The following is a 10,619-nucleotide window of genomic DNA, read 5'->3' on the forward strand; positions in this document are numbered from 1 at the left end:
AGATTTTTGCGCTCTTGACCAGCCAACGAGATGGTATATATTCTGGCTCTGATGCTGTAATTTATAAATGCGCTGGATGCCCTGAGATGATGGTACAAGAATTTTCCAGGCTTAAGTTTTCGACGATATTTTACGGCTTTGCTCTTACTTAGCGTTATTGTAACCAACTGCCTATGGGTGGAGGTTACACTAAACAACCGAACTAGGTTAATAATTGGCTCCTTTTACCGACCTCCCGACTAAGCAGCATTAGTGGCAGAACAACTGAGAGAAAATTTGGAATACATTTCACATAAATTTTCTCAGCATGTTATAGTCTTAGGTGGAGATTTCAATTTACCAGATATAGACTGGGACACTCAGATGTTTAGGACGGGTGGTAGGGACAGAGCATCGAGTGACATTATACTGAGTGCACTATCCGAAAATTACCTCGAGCAATTAAACAGAGAACCGACTCAAGGAGATAACATATTGGACCTACTGATAACAAACAGACCCGAACTTTTCGACTCTGTATGTACAGAACAGGGAATCAGTGATCATAAGGCCGTTGCAGCATCCCTGAATATGGAAGTTAACAGGAATATAAAAAAAGGGAGGAAGGTTTATCTGTTTAGCAAGAGTAATAGAAGGCAGATTTCAGACTACCTAACAGATCAAAACGAAAATTTCTGTTCCGACACTGACAATGTTGAGTGTTTATGGAAAAAGTTCAAGGCAATCGTAAAATGCGTTTTAAACAGGTACGTGCCGAGTAAAACTGTGAGGGACGGGAAAAACCCACCGTGGTACAACAACAAAGTTAGGAAACTACTGCGAAAGCAAAGAGAGCTCCACTCCAAGTTTAAACGCAGCCAAAACCTCTCAGACAAACAGAAGCTAAACGATGTCAAAGTTAGCGTAAGGAGGGCTATGCGTGAAGCGTTCATTGAATTCGAAAGTAAAATTCTATGTACCGACTTGACAGAAAATCCTAGGAAGTTCTGGTCTTACGTTAAATCAGTAAGTGGCTCGAAACAGCATATCCAGACACTACGGGATGATGATGGCATTGAAACAGAGGATGACACGCGTAAAGCTGGAATACTAAACACCTTTTTCCAAAGCTGTTTCACAGAGGAAGACCGCACTGCAGTTCCTTCTCTAAATCCTCGCACAAACGAAAAAATGGCTGACATCGAAATAAGTGTCCAAGGAATAGAAAAGCAACTGGATTCACTCAACAGAGGAAAGTCCACTGGACCTGACGGGATACCAATTCGATTCTACACAGAGTACGCGAAAGAACTTGCCCCCCTTCTAACAGCCGTGTACCGCAAGTCTCTAGAGGAACAGAGGGTTCCAAATGATTGGAAAAGAGCACAGATAGTCCCAGTCTTCAAGAAGGGTCGTCGAGCAGATGCGCAAAACTATAGACCTATATCTCTTACGTCGATCTCTTGTAGAATTTTAGAACATGTTTTTTGCTCGCGTATCATGTCATTTCTGGAAACCCAGAATCTACTATGCAGGAATCAACATGGATTCCGGAAACAGCGATCGTGTGAGACCCAACTCGCCTTATTTGTTCATGAGACCCAGAAAATATTAGATACAGGCTCCCAGGTAGATGCTATTTTTCTTGACTTCCGGAAGGCGTTCGATACAGTTCCGCACTGTCGCCTGATAAACAAAGTAAGAGCCTACGGAATATCAGACCAGCTGTGTGGCTGGATTGAAGAGTTTTTAGCAAACAGAACACAGCATTTTGTTCACAATGGAGAGACGTCTACAGACGTTAAAGTAACCTCTGGCGTGCCACAGGGGAGTGTTATGGGATTATTGCTTTTCACAATATATATAAATGACCGAGTAGATAGTGTCGGAAGTTCCATGTGGCTTTTCGCGTATGATGCTGTAGTATACAGAGAAGTTGCAGCATTAGAAAATTGCAGCGAAATGCAGGAAGATCTGCAACGGATAGGCACTTGATGCAGGGAGTGGCAATTGACCCTTAACATAGACAAATGTAATGTATTGCGAATACATAGAAGGAAGGCTCCTTTGTTGTATGATAATATGACAGCAGAACAAACACTGGTAGCAGTTACTGCTGTAAAATATCTGGGAGTATGCGTACGGAACGATTTGAAGCAGAATGATCATATAAAATTAATTGTTGGTAAGGCGGTTGCCAGGTTGAGATTCATTGGGAGAGTCCTTAGAAAATGTAGTCCATCAACAAAGGAGGTGGCTTACAAAACACTCGTTCGACCTATGCTTGAGTATTGCTCATCAGTGTGGGATCCGTACCAGGTCGGGTTGACGGAGGAGATAGAGAAGATCCAAAGAAGAGCGGCGCGTTTCGTCACTGGGTTATTTGGTAACCGTGATAGCGTTACGGAGATGTTTAATAAACTCAAGTGGCAGACTCTGCAAGAGAGGCGCTCTGCATCGCGGTGTAGCTTGCTCGCCAGGTTTCGAGAGGGTGCGTTTCTGGATGAGGTATCGAATATATTGCTTCCCCCTACTTATACTTCCCGAGGAGATCACGAATGTAAAATTAGAGAGATTAGAGCGCGCACGGAGGCTTTCAGACAGTCGTTCTTCCCGCGAACCATACGCGACTGGAACAGGAAAGGGAGGTAATGACAGTGGCACGTAAAGTGCCCTCCGCCACACACCGTTGGGTGGCTTGCGCAGTATCAATGTAGATGTAGATGTAGATCAGTAGGCGTTTGTTTATGACAGCGTATTGTTCTTAGATTGGAAGTTATGTGGTTTTGTTTGCTCCCGTAATGTACTACTAAAAATGTGGTTAAAGCTGACTTTAAGCATTCATCTACTAGTATTTGTTAATTATAAAAATTTCCTGTAAGTACTTTCCTTCAATAACATCATATTATGGGCAAGAATCTATCGAGATTTGTTTTAGTGTTGTAATGTCGTATATTGTTTGATGTACAAGTAGTTGAACGAAATTATCCTCATTTAAAACATAACTGTAGGTTAGTAGTCTGTTTGGTAGTGTCATTCTGTTCTTACATTAATGCCATTTCTGCTGGGACTTGGTCTGTGTGTTGTGGTTTTTGGAGAATAACATATTTACTGATTAATTGAGTCGAAGGTTTATCAATGTATATCTTTTGAGTTCCAAGGAACGAAAGCTTCTACTGTAATAAATCTGCGTCTTGAAGTCTACGATTGTGAGTGAATGTTCAGCACTTTTTCACTGAAGCAACCATGTTTCCTAGCCAAGCCGTTCAATTGGTGTAAAATCTTAATAGAGAGCACTTTACTCTGAATGTGGTTCAAATTAGATTCCACTTCCTTGTTATTAGGCTATAATAATTCTGATTCATCAACGCAGTGAGACTGTATGTCACTGATATAGAGTAATTCTTTCAGTGTAATTTTTACCCTGTTGCCCTGGCAATACCTGCCATGTTGTGCTGCAGTTTTTAACACATTCACAGTGACTTCCTTGACATCAGTCGTCAATATCCGCTTAGCACTTGGCGGGTCAATAGTACTATTCGTCTCACTGATAAATCCTAGGTCAATCATACAGCTCACAGTTAAGTCTTCAAAGATTAGGAATGTACATTTTGACGGCAGAGCGGCCGAACGGTTCTAGGCGCTACAGTCTGGAACCGCGCGACCGCTACAGTCTCAGGTTCGAATCCTGCTCCAGGCATGGATGTGTGTGATGTCCTTAGGTTAGTTAGGTTTAAGTAGTTCTAAGTTCTAGGGGAATGATGACCTCAACAGATTCGGAAATCTTGCAGCTCTACACCGACGAAGCAGATATATGATAGTCTTACTGATCTTATTTTTTAAAAATGGCCTGCCATAACGTTTATCATTAAATCTAACTATGGAACTTCTTCTGTTACTGCACTAACAGCTGTCTGGACCAAATCTTTCATTTGCTCATTGCATGCATCGGTGTCATTGTATAACTCATGATGAATGTCGATGTCATCGTTATACCTCAGCATATGTATGCTGCAATTATGTCTAATGCCCTCACTCCACCCTGTGTCACGCACTGGAGGGCTCTGTACACTCGCGTTTAGTTTATTAACACGCTTGGGATCAGTGGAGCGCGATCTTCTGTCATCTCCACTATTCTTACAGACTGGTTTTGTGAGAACACCATTCTCGATCTCCTGGCTGTGGCCAGTTAGGGTTATTACTGGGATTAGGTCTCCATCTGTCCTCTATGCTTGTGTTATTTATTTTAGTGGTCCTGTGTTGCTTGCCATGTGATACCCCCCACATATTACCATGTCTATTTTACCAGTTCTGGTTCCCATGTAGGTTGGTTTTGTGTCATGGGTTGAAATCGGATTTACGATTTTGGTGCTGTGTTTACACCCACAGGTCCACTGTGTAGCTGCCCACCATTACCGCAACATCCAACAGTCTTCATGTATTAAGTCCAGCTAATCAAGAATGGACATAAATTGCTCTAAATTCACCCCCTCACACGGATTAGTTTTTCGTCATGTGCGCTATAAACTTCGATTTTAACAGTTTAATAATTTACTTGCCAGATATTGGTTCCTCCCACTATCTTTTTTTGTTTTTGGATAATGTTTGAAGTACTTCCTTAAACTGCCCTGTTTCAAGTTATAGGGCTTTCTCCTGTAGCGATACTGACCAAAATGTATTTAAGAAAGCTCTGTCAAATTCTTCATAAGTTTGGCATTTTTTGGCTTTTTCTGTAGCCCAAAGCACACATATGTAAGCTGCAACAAACTTTTTTTATCATTTCATGTCTGGGTAGTATGGCCCTAATACCTCTTATGAATACAACATGATATGGCGACTTCTCTGAAAAAAAAACACCATAAAGTCCCTATGTTTTAGAAGGCTCTCTTCTAATAGCACTACAGTAACGTTGGTCCTGCGCCCACTGGACTGAGTGCACTGTCTGTGTTGGGACTAACCGAACCATCTCCTCTTTGTACTGTCAGTCACGTAACAGTGCATTTCCAAAAACATCACCTACGCATATGCTTGTGTATTATGTATGTATTGAACCGGGGACCTAGAAACGACAGAGAGGCTTCGTCCCGCCATAGCCCTCAGTAGTTCACAACCCAACAACAGGTCACAGCAGTCCACCCACCCCACCGTTGCCCCACACCGAACCCAGGGTTATTGCGCGGTTCGACCCCCAGTGGACCCACCTGGGAACGTCTCATACCAGACGAGTGTAACCCCAAATGTTTGTGTGGCAGAATAATTATGGTGTACACGTATATGAAGACAGTGTTTGTGCAGCAATCGCCGACATAGTGTAACTGAGGAGGAATAAGGGGAACCAGCCCACATTCACTGAACGAGATGTAAAACCTCCTTAAAAACAATCCACAGGGTGGCCAGCACACCGGACCTCGACACTGATCTGCTGGGCGGATTCATGCCAGGGACTGGCATACCTTCCCACTCGTGAAGCAGCTTGTTAGACCACGCAGCTATCCGTCGGGTCACAAATGTTTACTGGTGATGGATCGTGCACGGCACCTTTCACTGCTGCTATCTCTTGCCATAGGATGTTGACCTCGATTAGCACACTGGACTCGCATTCAGGAGGACGACGGTTCAATCCCGCGTCCGACCATCCTGATTTAGGTCTTCCGTGATTACCCTAAATCGCTCCAGGCAAATGCCGGGATGGTTCCTTCGAAAGGGCACGGCCGATGTCCTTTCACATCCTTCCCTAATCTGATGAGACCAATGACCTCGCTGTTTGGTCTCCTTCCCAAAAACAACGCAACCAGAGCCACTTGTTGACCTCAACATTTACCTGTTCATCCCACCACGCGGTATTTCGCACTTTAACCCGGTCTTTATCTGTATCAATACTTTCTTTCGACCTCATTAGAGATGCTACACTAGTACCCCACTTCGTGACTCACACTTTGTACACCAGCACGTAATTCGGTGTTGAGCGATTCATTAATCTGAGTCTCTCACATCCTTAACTACGACGAAAATTCGTTCGCTAATTCTAGTGTTACTCGACAAAACTGCGTTTGATCTTACCCCGTTGCTCCACAACTAAATTCTAAAACTGAGCTGTCACGAATTGTACCGATATTTCCGCTGTAGTTTGCACCATTTTTAGCGAACTCACGTCATTCGATAATTGCTGAATCATGTCAGTATATCCTGATATACATCTTTTAATTATGTAACTTCAGAACGCATTTCCATGAAATTCACGTTAATGTGATTGAATTGTTCCTTTGGTATCGGATCGAGCGTTGTTTTGATTTGATCAAATTGTTACTTACGTAACTTATCTAATGTCGCTTTAATTTGGTCTCATTGTTCCTTAGATATCTGATGTAATGTTGTTCTAATGTTGCCTGATTGTTCCTTAACAACTTTATTAAAACTGTCTTCCTTCTGTGCATCTAAACTTTTCTTTGAAGATTCGAAATTAGTTTTCATTTGACAATCTTGTCTCTGGGCTTGCTCATTTAATTTCACATCGAGACCTTGTACAATGTGATTAAAAATGTTCTCAAACTGTTTTGACTGTTTCTCCGCAATATTGCTTAATTTACCACTCACCATAGTTACTAATTTCTGATATAACATCACAAACGGATCTGCTACTGAAGAGGTTTGTTGAACTGTTGTGTTGTAAGTAGATGTACTAACACTTCTGTCTCAGAGGCAGCCACAGCCATCTCTCTGTTTGTGATGTTCAGTTCCAACAGATTGTCATATTCCCATTTCCTTGACTTTGTATTCCTTCTACGTGATCCATATTTCCTTCCTTGTTGATTTTACTCATAACACAGATAATAATTTCCAAAAATGTATTACTCACTTCACTTGGGTTTGCATGCATGTAAACAGTGCAGTTATCAACATTGAAATCCCTCCTGAACTTCTGAGAAGAGGCACACGACATTAAAACACAAACGAACGTCATGCCAACATTTTAACTATTTGGAATGCAATAGTGACCATCTTAAAGCCATGATCCCTCATAACCTAACAATTATTGTAATGAAATGAAAATGAAATGATCATATGGCATTTATTGGCTGGGATATCCCCATTGGGGTTCGGCCGTCGTATTGCAAGTCTTTTTAAGTTGACAACAGTGATGATGAAAATGATGAGGAAGGACACTCAACACCCTGTCCCCTGCCAGGAATCAAAAATCTGCAAATAAAAAAGCTGCAAATAAAAAAAATAGTGATAGTATATGGTACATCCACTGTGGAACCAGAAGATTCATGACATCTGATAGCAAGGGATAAAACAATGATGTCTTTTCCTGGTATTTTTGTTGTGTTGACCAGAATAATTTGTAATATAATTTTGCTTGTTCCAAATAAATGGAAATGGGTGTCACCCATTTTATGTCTTCTTCCTCCTATTGGTTATTCATAAATGAGGCCTATTCAGAAAGTATCTGATCTCTTTTTTTATTGTTGAAACAAGCAAAGGTATCAAGGCTCACGCGCTCTCTATGTTTGAGGGCACAGTGCACATGATCGATTTTTTTCATGACTGTGGAAGGAACCAGTCACTGGCTAGCCGTTGAGAAATGAACACGTGTAAGTAGTAGTTACCAGATATTGTATAGTTGGCAAAATTATGGAAAAAGCGGAACAGTGTTATTGAAACAAGTTTTATTTTAAGACTGGTGATTCTCAAGTTGAAAAAAATCTGCAAGATTCGACAAACATTTGGGACAAAGCAATGAGTACCACAAAGATAAAGGAATGGTACGACCGCTTCATAGATGGCCACTTATTAACGAAGAGAGAAGCACATTCAGGTGGACCACCAACATCTGCAAATGAGATTCTTAATGATTATGTAAGGACCCTGGTGATGCACGGAACTTGGAGATCAGGTTAAAATTAGTATGGGATCGATTCATCCCATTTTAATCTGACATTTGAACCTCAGGATGATCTCAGCAAAATTTGCCTCTGTTTTGAACCTTTAGGCCATTGCTGTTTTGTTCTTTTGATATATCAGACACAAGTGGTTTTTAGCGTCATCGCTTTCTTAAGGCTCATTGACCATAAAATACTATTGTTAGTGAAACGTAAGAAGTGGATGGGCTTCATAAAAATGGATCTGCAGGTTTGACTTGTGGAGAACAGAATATTTAAATGACACAATGTAATAAACAATTGGGCACTTTGCCTTCAAACAGTATGAGCACAATTTCCTGCTACACCTACTTGAAAAATATAAAGTAATTAAACGAAATTCAGTATGGTGATATTAACAGGTTCATTACAGTAACTGAGGGTACAGACATATCTGAAAGAAAATGTTGTTGTTGTTGTTGTGGTCTTCAGTCCTGAGACTGGTTTGATGCAGCTCTCCATGCTACTCTATCCTGTGCAAGCTTCTTCATCTCCCAGTACCTACTGCAACCTACATCCTTCTGAATCTGCTTAGTGTATTCATCTCTTGGTTTCCCTCTACGATTTTTACCCTCCACGCTACCCTCCAATACTAAATTGGTGATCCCTTGATGCCTCAGAACATGTCCTACCAACCGATCCCTTCTTCTGGTCAAGTTGTGCCACAAACTTCTCTTCTCCCCAATCCTATTCAATACTTCCTCATTAGTTATGTGATCTACCCATCCAATCTTAAGCATTCTTCTGTAGCACCACATTTCGAAAGCTTCTATTCTCTTCTTGTCCAAACTATTTATCGTCCATGTTTCACTTCAATGCATGGCTACACTCCATACAAATACTTTCAGAAATGACTTCCTGACACTTAAATCTATACTCGATGTTAACAAATTTCTCTTCTTCATAAACGCTTTCCTTGCCATTGCCAGTCTACATTTTATATCCTCTCTACTTCGACCATCATCAGTTATTTTGCTCCCCAAATAGCAAAACTCCTTTACTACTTAAAGTGTCTCATTTCCTAATCTAATTCCCTCAGCATCACCCGACTTAATTCGACTACATTCCATTATCCTCATTTTGCTTTTGTTGATGTTCATCTTATATCCTCCTTTCAAGACACTGTCCATTCCATTCAACTGCTCTTCCAAGTCCAAGAAAATATTATGATTAAAAAAACTATAACACAAGGATTTTGACAACATACCTCTTAGCACATCGAATGATAAAATAGAATTATAAGAGGAAAAAGTCTCTGTTTCCTACCAAAGTCATTTGTGTATTTAGATTAACGAATGTAGGTTTTGTACAGTGTTTTCCTTCCTATATTTCACAGATATAGTTGAATTTTTCGCTAACATCCGTTAGTTAATTGTTGACGTTATAGATATTACTCATGACACAAGAGATTTTTTTCAATTTAAAAATTTCTTTGTAAAAGAGAAAGAGAGCGAGAAAAGAAAGTGGAAAAAAATTATTTTTATAAGGTACACTTTAGGATTCACTAAGAAGATAACTGCCTTGGTAAAATGGTCCAAGTAACACTTGTTCGTTGGCACGATCCATTGTTTCATGGGCGCACTGCATTGCACATTACAGATATAACCGAAAAAATGAGCATACTTGTCACAGCTGACTCCCAAAGTGAATCCGTGTGAATGGGTACCCAGAGTAACTTTCATGGATGGATAATTGAAACTGCAATACTTTATTACTATAAACATTGGCCACAAATATAGACACATTATCAGAAGTGAGATACAAAGAACAGTCTGAGTCTCAGTTACTTAGTGAAGATGAAACAGAGCCCCAAAGAAACTTGTAACTCTAGGGTCACTATGCTTTATCTGTACTGTCAGCGTTGTTTGGGAGCCAGTGGCAATTCGTGTCTAAAATGGATTGGGGGCGGGTCACTACTTTTACTGCATTATGCAGTTTACTATCTCAAACTTTAATTTTTCAAATTACTTAGAATAATACTGTAGCTCTAAAATTACCATAAAATGATCCAAATGACATTTATGGGGTTGAATCTCCTGTAGAGGTGTTTTTATAGAGAAAGTCCATCCTCCTTTTCTTTTTTGTGGTGAATCTGTCCATGAGTCTCTAGTTGAAATCTGGATAATTTTCTTTTCAGCACATAACGTGAGAAGAGCAGGCATCCTGTTTTGATACATTGTACGTGTAAGAAATGTTTCAATTCACAAAAATGTGTAGAAACACTTCTCACACATTGTCGCTGGGATAGTAGCCACTTATTTCAACAATTTCACAATGTCACCAAAAGATCCTTGCAGGTTACTTTTAAATTAGCAATAACATAACGGCTATTGCACCTTTCATTTCTTGAAAATCATTTTGAGAATAAATGATCTGTAGTTTTGTTTTTTACTTAGCTTTGTGTAAAAATGGATAGGACTGCACAATAGCAAAAGAATTTTTTCAGGAAATTTGTTATTCAGTGAAGTAAACAGAGGCTAATAAGTGGCTAGAGAATTCAAACCTCTACATGTTCTGCTGAATTTGTCCATCACATACTTCATTTGATGCTACATTCCTTATTGTTTAGAGGTTCTCACATCTTCGTTCTACTACATTTTGATCACGCTATATTATATTATTGCCTCTAATTTTTAAAAATTCATTTGGAATGGTGCTGTTGCTTGCTTTATTGAGACATGATTAATGGTATCCTTTTGTAATTGGCTACGTAAGTGG

This window comes from Schistocerca serialis, chromosome 2 (assembly GCF_023864345.2).
Source record: "Schistocerca serialis cubense isolate TAMUIC-IGC-003099 chromosome 2, iqSchSeri2.2, whole genome shotgun sequence".
Classification (NCBI taxonomy): Eukaryota; Metazoa; Arthropoda; class Insecta; order Orthoptera; family Acrididae; genus Schistocerca; species Schistocerca serialis.